Source organism: Carlito syrichta, unplaced genomic scaffold (genome assembly GCF_000164805.1).
Source record: "Carlito syrichta isolate Samal-C Ts95f unplaced genomic scaffold, Tarsius_syrichta-2.0.1 Scaffold316039, whole genome shotgun sequence".
NCBI classification, from domain to species: Eukaryota; Metazoa; Chordata; class Mammalia; order Primates; family Tarsiidae; genus Carlito; species Carlito syrichta.
Genome location: NW_007260135.1, coordinates 747,764 through 758,045, shown reverse-complemented (window position 1 = coordinate 758,045; position 10,282 = coordinate 747,764). Strand labels below are relative to the sequence as shown.

General features: G+C 43.2%; 1 protein-coding gene and 1 pseudogene across 5 annotated transcripts in view; one reads left to right on the top strand and one right to left on the bottom strand.

Annotated features, from left to right (window-relative positions):
• The window catches only part of BICD1 (BICD cargo adaptor 1), a 286,396-nt gene that overhangs the window by 180,040 nt on the left and 96,074 nt on the right, over nucleotides 1-10,282 (top strand). The window lies entirely within an intron of this gene.
• Nucleotides 9,021-9,739, bottom strand: LOC103276336 (annotated as a pseudogene). The gene has a single exon (XR_002481303.1). The product of XR_002481303.1 is annotated as an elongation factor 1-beta pseudogene (transcript).

The following is a 10,282-nucleotide window of genomic DNA, read 5'->3' as shown; positions in this document are numbered from 1 at the left end:
TTTTTTGATTTATTGTAGAGATGAGGTCTCGCCAAGTTGCCCAGGTGGGTCTCGAACCCATGGGCTCAGGCAGTCCACTCACCTCGGCCTGCCAAAGCACGGGATTACAGGCTGAGCCACCGAGCCCAGCCTGGATTAGATCATTCTTTACAGCAAGGATACAGTAAAGTCTGTGAAGTTGAGGAAAAGACACTTGCCAGAAATTAAGCTATTTTTGGAATATTTGTGACTCTAACCTTCACCATTATCGCACGATCTAGATTTCACATCGATTCAGTGTATTACCATAATTTCCATTTAATGAATTATTTTATTACAGTAATTGTGATATCAGGGCAACATGCATATTCATGGTAATCAGAAGATACTATCAGAGAAGAAAACTGTCATGCCATCCTTCATTATGGTGCTTTGCATCTTTAAATTTAGAAAAGAATAAGAAAGAAAAATGAAACCAATAAGCAAGAGAGAACCGATCTGATTTGGGAAATGACCAGTGGTTTCTTGCCTGCAAGGTATATGACCGAAAAATATATTTCAGTTTTTATATCTTCAAAAGCTCATTCCAAAACAGATCTGTATACTCAGGTTACAACACCCAGGTCCAAAGACACATTTTTGTTAGTAAAAAATAACTTGCAGCTCATTGAGTGAACTTTAAATGATCACGCTATCTTGTGAAATGTAGTATCCCAATTCCTGGATCTGCTTTATGTTGGACAAATGCCAGCACAATGCAGTACTTTGCTGATATAGTGTGAAATACATTTTGTGCTGCAGCAAAGCGATCTGTAGACTTCAAAAAAACAAGGGTTATATCAGCATTAACCAAACTGTTTAAAATTTTACAGTTTCAAAAGACTAAATATTATAGGATTCCATTTATATGAAAGGTCCAAAATAGTAGAGTGACAGAAAGTAGATTAATGGTTGCCTAGGACTAAGGAGTTTGGGGCGTTGAGGGTGGGAGCTGTGGCATTAGCTAAATTTATTTATTTATTTATTTTAAGTTGGAGTCTCACTCTGTCACCCAGACTGGAGTGCAGCTGCCGCTCCCGGCCACCGCAGCCTGGACCTGCTGGGCTCCGGCGATCCTTCCACCTCAGCCTTCCAAGTAGCTGGAACTACAGGCGCCCGCTACCACGCCCGGCTAATTTTTGACTTATTGTAGAGATTAGGTCTCGCCAAGTTGCCCAGGTGGGTCTCGAACCTGCGGGCTCAGGCAATCCACTCACCTCAGCCTCCTAAGGCGTGGGATTATAGGCTGAGCCACTGAGCCCGGCGCTAAATTTATTTTTGAGGTGAAGGAAATGTTCTAAAATTGATTGTGGTGATGGTTAGAACTATGTGACAGTATTAAAAATTGTTGAATTTTATACTTTTAATGAGAGAATTGTAGGCATGTGAATTATATCTCAATAAAGTTTATACTAAAAAAATTTACCCAAAAAGCTTTCCTATAAAAATACATGTTCCACCCACCTAAGATGCAATATAAATGTGTATTAATGTGTTTTATTGCTTAAGATAATATTTGTATTCTCTTAATGTCCTTTTGTACAATAAGAGGAAAAAAATTATAAATCAGAATATAAGAAGACCAGTCATGTATTATGTGTTTTGCACCATTTTTTCCCCAACTATTTAAAATATAAGGGCCGATTTTATGTTGCTGTCGAGATTTTGCTTATAAGAGTTTGAAATGAGGCACTGAAATGTGAACTAGTCATGAGATGAGTTGCTCCTCACCGTCTAATGGAGACAGGTATCCCATGGGACAGATGCCGGTATTGTTTGCAGTTGCATCTATGATTGTTAACCCTTCATGGTGCCACTTTCTTCAGAGCAAGATTTGCATATACCTTAACATAAAAATGATGGAGTCTTGGTTGCATAACTCTGTGTAGAGGAGGAAAATTTTCTCCTTTACCTTTTTAGGATCTCTAACTGAACCTAAGAATAAAAGTAACATAAGAAAGATTAACAGGAGAAAAGCACACAAGTTTTATTATAATTTCACATGTACATGGGAGTCCTAGGAGAAAATAAAGACCCAACTAAGTAACCAGAAGCAGAAAACTTCTGTATCTTTTAGATAAAAAAATAACAAATTTGTGGAAAAAAATGACAAGACAAAGAGCTTTGGGCTAAGGCAGTAAATTGTGGGAAGTGGCTAAAGATACAGAGTTGAAAACTAGTAGAAGATAATGGTTATTTTAGTAAGTTTCTTTGTGTAGATCTATTTCAGGGTCAATTCCAAGTCTCATAATAAAGATGTTCTTCTCTTCCTGGTACAGGGAGGGTACCTGTGGAAATTTTATAGCCTGTTTTTAAGTAGAAAAAGGAACGTCGGAAGGGCTTTCAACATCTGCTATTTTTCCAGTGCCTTCACCTCAAAATAGCCCATATGCCAAAGTGGCATATTTTGGAGTGGCATGTCCTATACTCCTTCACTTGTTGGCTTGCTCATTGATAACCAGGACCTGATCATCTTGTCCTACTCCTTTTTTACAGCCATCCACTCTGATGCTTCTAATTTTATGCCATTATTTATATCTGATGGTCCATTCGGCTCTCTGCAGTTAGAAGGGGGACTCTACCTTTGTGGTTTACCCCACCCCACTATACAGATACTATCATTTTCTACTGAGAGTAACATTTTCCAATGACTTGGTCTATGGATTGTTTAAAATGCTTTTTTTTTTTTTCTTGAGTTGGAGTCTCACTCTGTCACCCAGATTGGAGTGCAGTGGCCACTTCCGGCCACCGCAACCTCGACCTGTTGGGCTCCAGCGACCCTTCTGCCTCAGCCTTCCAAGTAGCTGGAATTACAGGCATGCGCTACCACGCCCGGCTGATTTTTTGATTTATTGTAGAGATGAGGTCTCGCTGCCCAGGCGGGTCTCGAACCCGCGGGCTCAAGCAATCCACTCACCTCAGCCTCCCAAAGGTGCGGGATTACAGGCTGAGCCACCGAGCCCGGCTTAAAATGCTTTATTTTATTTTATTTATTTATTTTTTTTGGAGTCTCACTCTGTCACCCAGACTGGAGTGCAGTGGCTGCTCCCGGCCACTGCAGCCTCGCCTGCTGGGCTCTGGCGATCCTTCCGCCTCAGCCTTTCGAGTAGCCAGAATTACAGGCATGCGCTACCACGCCCAGCTGATTTTTTGATTTATTGTAGAGATGAGGTCTCCCTGCCCAGGCGGGTCTCGAACCCGCGGGGCTCAGGCAATCCACTCACCTCAGCCTCCCAAAGGCGCGGGATTACAGGCTGAGCCACTGAGCCCGGCTTAAAATGCTTTTTTAAAAAAGCAAAGGTCTTGTGTCAAATAACTTGAGTAAACGGTGCATACCATATCTTGCTCTTACACAGTCTCAATGCACATTCGCATATTTAAAGTTCTGAGGAGACCAGTAGCAAAAACGTAAAAGCAAGTGCAACTTTATTTAGCCTAATATTTATTTTTGTGTGGCTCTTAGAAACCCTCCATAGAACTAGTCTCTGCAGAACATGCTATGAGAAATGAGGTCCTAGAGTCATAATTTTCATCTCCTTTCTTTATTATTCTTTCCCTTCTTTCTTTCTTTCTTTCAACTGAAAATGTCTGTCTTAAGCCACATTTCAAACTTGCAATATTTATTTTTTTCTTGTTATTGTCCAGTTGTTAAGTCTGGATTGCCTTGGGAAGATGCTGATTACGTGATGCTCTAAATACTTTATTTCTACATCAATAACTCTCCTAAAGATTTGTGATGCTTCCGTTACTGCATGCCAGAGCAGTTGGGCTTGTCTTATTCCAAGTTTGGAATATGGTCCCTCTGTGTCCGTTAGCTTGTTATTGGTTTATATCACAGTGATGTGTTCTTCTGTCCCTCACTAATTGTACTCATTCTTAAAAGAGATAGTAAATCATATCAGTCATATATATACCTGACAGTGGGTAAGTTTGTCTGATTCTTTCCTTAGTGCATATTTCTACAGAGATGGAACAAAGGATGTATATACTTGGAATGGATGTCACCAACAAGAGTCTTCAAATACTGGAGGATTTTATATGGGGCCTGCTTTGTAGATATCTTTTTTTTCCCCATCTGTGAACTCAAAATATTTCATATATATATATTGGTATTCTCTTTGTTTGGCTGTCCAGCTAAGCTCATCCCAACAAAACCTTCCCAGCTTTCTTCAAATCGCCACCAATCCAATCCAGGCAGGGAAGCGATAAAACAGAACTATGGGTACCACACCATGTGTGGGGATCTCCTCTGAATTCTGGGCATATAGTGGTGAATAGCTACTGACAACTTGCTCTCATGACTCTTAGACCTACTGGGGGAAAGATAGCCAATAAACAAACAAATCAAGTAGGAAGGCTGATTTGAGCCCAGGAGGTTGAAGCTTCAGTGAGCTGTGATTGTGCCACTGTACTCAGCCTGGGTGACAGAATGAGATGCTGACTGGAAAAAAAAAAAAAAAAAGAGGAGAGGGAAATCCAAGCAGAGGAGGCAGCTGGTGCAAAAACTGGAACAACTCAGTACAGATTTATATTTTTCCAGTGCCCTTCAGCTATGGGAATACACGGAGAAGGCAGAGTTAGGTTATATGACCAAGAGAGAGACATACAAGGGAGTTAAATGTGTTTGTAAGAGAGTATGTGATGACAGTGAAATCAAAGCTGGGTAAGGAGGAAAGCAGAGAACCCGTGTTATAGATAATGAGTACTTTGGGGATCAAAGGCTAGGAATCCTTGATGAGGTGAGAGAATGACTGGGGTGGGAGAATGGAAGAGGATGATTTGGATGCCCAGAAGGTCTGTGATTGACACCGACATAACAAATGGTATGGGAGTGAGTGGCTGAAATGGGTAGAAGAGCCACTCACCTGAGTTGAGGAGACTGAGAAGTAGGAGCTCAGGGTCTGTCCTATGGAACTTATTCTTCTTATTCTTCTTGTTTCTTAGCAAAAGAGAGACTCAGTCTTGTACTCACGGAATCCTCAAGTAAGGAGTGTGCTTGTCCCACGATCTAGAGCACAGGGGCAATGTAGGCAACAATGCTGGTGGGCTCTCTTGGGCTAACGTGGGTCACCCCTTTCCTTCCCTGCTCACACCCCACGTCTCACCTTTCCTTAACTATGGAAGGTTAGGTCTTCTTGGCCTCAGGGCGGAAAATTCCTGTGGGATGGTGAGGGGCAAGGAGAACTATTGTCCACTCCTCTCTCCAACATGAGACAAGTTCATTTTTGGCCAAATGAAGGAAGATAAATGCCTTAGAACTCCCTGGCAGGGGAACTCCCCAGATAGAAGTGAGAAGGTCTGTTCTGCACATCCCGCCCCTTCCCTTCCCTTCTCCAGCTGTCTCTACCTGGACCAGACTGACTGTCCTCCTTTACTCCTTCACACATCCAGAAATTCCTGATTTGACATACAAATTAATCCTGCTTATAGTTACCTATGGGGCACATCATGAACTCTCACTGTCACTATTATAAAATTCCTTTTTTCTTCTGACAACTTTAGGTACTTTTAATTATTAGACCATTGTTCTTTTTTGTTGTTTTGTTTTGTTTTTCTTGAGTCAGGCTCTCACTCTGTCACCCAGGCTGGAGTGCGGTGGCATGCTCACAGCTCACTGCCTCAACCTCCTGGACTCAGGTGATCCTCCCACCTCAGCCGCCAGAGTAGGTGGAACTACTGACACACCCCAAAATGCCTGGCTACTTTTTAATATTTTTTTGTAGAGATGAGGTCTCACTATGTTGTCCAGGCTGGTCTCAAACTCCCAGGCTCAAGTGATCTTTCCACCTTAGCCTCCTAAAGTTCTGAGATTACAGGCTAAACTACCACCCCTGGCAGGCCATTGTTGTTTATTTTTTCATTTATTGTCACATCAGTCAATGGCCAAATGCGGTGTATTCTTTTTTTTTGAGTTGGAGTCTCACTCTGTCGCCCAGACTGGAGTGCAGTGGCCGCTCCCGGCCACCGCAGCCTCGCCTGCTGGGCTCCGGCAATCCTTCCGCTTCAGCCTTCCAAGTAGCCGGAATTACAGGCATGCGCTACCACGCCCGGCTGATTTTTTGATTTATTGTAGAGATGAGGTCTCGCTGCCCAGGCGGGTATTGAACCCGTGGGCTCAGACAATCCACTCACCTCAGCTTCCCAAAGGCGTGGGATTACAGGCTGAGCCACCCAGCCCGGCCGTGCTGTGTATTCTAACTGAGATGACCCCTGATCTGTTCCCTCCTCAACACTCCTCCTCACACTTTCTCTAACGTGGGGCCATGGAACAGCTGTTTAACTTGTCTTGGACACTTTCTTCTTAAAGCCCACCCCTTGCTCTTGACATAGGCACTTGTGGAAACAGAGGTCTCATCATGTGGCTGCCTTGCTTAAAAGACTTAAAAAGACTTCGATGGTTCCCCAGGTTTCTTGGTTTCATGTAGAATATTTGCAGAATCTGTCTCATGTTTCTTTGTTTCAACCACACTAAGCTGTACTATTTCCTAAACCACAGCCTAGCTAAGAACTTTAAGGATGGCCGGGCGTGGTAGCTCATACCTATAATCCCAGCGCTTTGGGAGGCTGAGGTGAGAGGACTGCCTGAGTCCACGGGTTCAAGACCAGCCTGGACAATTTGGTGAGACCTCATCTCTACAATAAATAAAAAAAATTAGCCGGGCATGGCACCATACCCGGCTAATTTTTTTATTTATTGTAGAGATGAGGATCCTTCCAAGTAACTGGCTTTAAGTTCCAGCTACTTGGAAGGCTGAGGTGGAAGGATCCTCTGAGCCCAGCAGGTTGAGGCTGCAGTGGCTGTGAGCATGCCACTGTACTCCAGCTTGGGTGACAGAGTGAGACTCCAACTCAAAAAACAAAACAAAACTTTAAGGATTCTAAGCACAGGCCAGGCGTCGTGGCTCACACTTGTAATCCTTTCACTTTGGAAGGTCAAGGCAGGAGAATTACTCAAACCCAGGAATTTGACACCACCCTGGGCAACTTAACAAGACCTCATCTCTACAAAAATAAAAAATATTCCAAACATTGCAAATATTTTGATTCCTACCACTACCCCAAAGGTTAGTAACATTAGACTGTAATTTAACATGTTCTTTTATGAAATAGCACTAAACTTAGGCACATGCCAAAAATAACTAGCTGTTTTCTGGATTTTTCTGTTTCTCTCTTTTCTTTCTCTTTTGACCAGTGCTTAAGCTTCATAGGGGCTCTAAGGAAATGCTTAGTCTGACTCTTGGGGATTTTTGCTTTGCCCTCAACACAAATAGGATACCCTTTTTTTTTTTTTTTTTTTTTTAAGAGGGTCTTGCTGTGTTGCCCAGGCTGGTCTCACACTCCTGGGGTTAAGCAATCCTCCCATCTCAGCCTCCCAAATTGCTAGGATCAGAGGTATGAGCCAGCGCACCTAGCCTGGATGCCACTTTTGTTTAAAGATTTATCTCTGCCCTAGAACGTCTGACTTTTCCTTTCTCTGCTTAGTTAACTTTATTTTTCCTTCAAGGTTTCACTCAAAGGTAACTTCCTCGATTAAAGCTTTCCTTTGACTCACCCCATAGTAATCGATTGCTCAGGCTTTTGTATGTGAACCTGCTAGTGTTACAGTATGTTATCTGTGTGTCTGGCATCCCTGCTCATTTCTCCATGTTATAGCACAAATATCCACAATTACCATGTAATCTTAAGTAATAGGATCTCCATTTTACAGATGAGTAAACTGGGGGCGGAGGACCTATCACCCACCTCACACAAGCTAATATCAATATCTAACACAACAATGACTATAATTCATTTATAAAAGAGTGAGCATTGTACCTGGAAAAATCATTATTTTTACATATTACCCTTTGGGTGATAACAAAACTTCATGTTTGTGTTTTCTTCTTGCCAATAGTGGAGATAATTTATGATTTGTTCTTGAATAAATCTTTTTTTTTTTTTTTTTTGAGTTGGAGTCTCACTCTGTCGCCCAGACTGGAGTGCAGTGGCCGCTCCCGGCCACCGCAGCCTCGACCTGCTGGGCTCTGGCGATCCTTCCGCCTCAGCCTTCCGAGTAGCCGGAATTACAGGCACGCACTACCACGCCCAGCTAATTTTTTGCTTTTATTGTAGAGATGAGGTCTTGCTGCCCAGGCGGGTCTCGAACCCGCGGGCCAGGCAATCCACTCACCTCAGCCTCCCAAAGGCGCGGGATTACAGGCTGAGCCACCGAGCCCGGCTGAATAAATCTTTTTAATATTAATTAAAATAAGACTCTACGGATGCTGCTGTACTCAGGTGTGATACCGGTAATGGGGCGAGTGTACTCCCGCCATGCCAGGTTAATCCATTTATCCCTGAGACGCTAGGGCTCAGGCCTCTGGTGGTGACATTCTAAAGCAGTCCCCTGTTGTGCCATTTTTTATTCTTCTTGGGAGTTTTTCGTAGAGCTCAGTGCCATCTTATCTTGGGCAGGGTATGGGGAGTGGGCAGTAGAAGATCTGTGTATAATTAGTGGCACAAAAAACAGCAGTCACAATCCTTTAAATTTATTTTGGCATGAAAGAGCATCACCCATAAAATATGATCATTGGCAATTCAAAAAAGAAAGGAATTTTAGCAAAATAAGTGAGACTAATTTCCTTCTTCGGGATCTTGTCTCTGTTTACTGCACCTGAAGCAGCCTCCCAGCCGAAGCTCCCCCTTCCTTAATTAGCATCAGGAGTTTTCAGTAGTTATTTTACAAGGTATTTGGTAGTGGTCCTCATTAGCTTGGCTATGGTCTTAAATTCATCTTGGCATTTACTGTTTTACTACCTAAGATTTTATGGATAATTCCCAGAGTCGATAAGCTAGGTTTCTGGCCATTTCCCCTTTTATAATGTATATATTCTCACTTATACAATCTCTTGTACCTTAACATTTTTCTTTACAATAAATAACTGGCATCCAATAATTGGGTTTCCTGATATCTTTTTTTTTTTTTTTTTATCTTTTGTGCTTTTATGGGAGGCAGGGATCCAAGAAGGGCATCAGATCTTGTTGAAAGCGGCCACATCCATGGACTGCATGTAGTCCTCAAAAGCAGTGATCTGCTCCTCCAGCATGTCCGTTCCAACCTTGTCATCTTCAACCACACACTGTATTTGAAGCTTTTTAATTCCATAACCCACTGGAACTAGATTAGAAGAGCCCCAAACCAGGCTGTCCGCCTGAATACTCCTGCCACATCTTCCAGTTTCTCCATGTCTGTCTCATCACCCCAAGGCTTCACATCTAGTAAGATGGAAGACTTGGCAACAAGGGCAGGCTGTTGTGCTTTCTTGGATTCATACTGTACAAGGCGTTCTTCCCTGAGCCTTTTTGCTTCTTCACTTTCCTCCTCCTCAGATCCAAAAAGATCAACGTCACCATCATCTTTGCTATCTGCAACTCTGCTTCCTGTGGTATCTTCCACATTAGCAGGACTGTATTTGCCCAAAACTTTCTTCACTCCCGGCAAGCTGGCCTGCTCCTTCTCGTAGGACTTGAGGTGATTGTACCAGCGCAGGGCATGACACAGGTCGGCGGGTGGTGGCCCGGACACCGCTCCAAACACCGCCACGTCCGCTTGCGACGGCACATACCCCTCGATGTAGTTCTTGTCCGCCAGGTAGTCGTTGAGCACCTGGAGGCCGGGGAGGCTTTTTAGGTCTCCGAAACCCATGGCGTCGGCGTCCGAGCGTGGGGAAGCGCGGAGCGAAGGGGACCCTGGGTGCAGGCTCTAAGAAAAAAGCTCCTGATATCTTTATACATATTAAATAAAGAAAAATAAATATGTATCACTCAGTCAATGATAGATTTTTCAAGAAACAGAAAAAAATTAAGATCTCATGTTTTTACAAAATAAAAATTTAATGGAATGTTGTAATTTGACTTTATAGCCAAATGAAGAGAGATCTACTCTTTTTCATCCTATACTTATTGAGCATATATGCGCCAAGTATTATCCAAGGAGCAGGGAACAAAGTAATGTTTATTCAGTATATGGTCAAGCTACTTGGAGGCATAATCCGAGTTGCTCGATAATATACTGAAGAAGAATTATAGCAGCCGGGCTCGGTGGCTCAGCCTGTAATCCCGCGCCTTTGGGAGGCTGAGGTGAGTGGATTGCCTGAGCCCGCGGGTTCGAGACCCGCCTGGGCAGCGAGACCTCATTTCTACAATAAAATTAAAAAATCAGCCGGGCGTGGTAGCGCATCCCTGTAATTCTGGCTACTTGGAAGGCTGAGGCGGAAGGATCGCC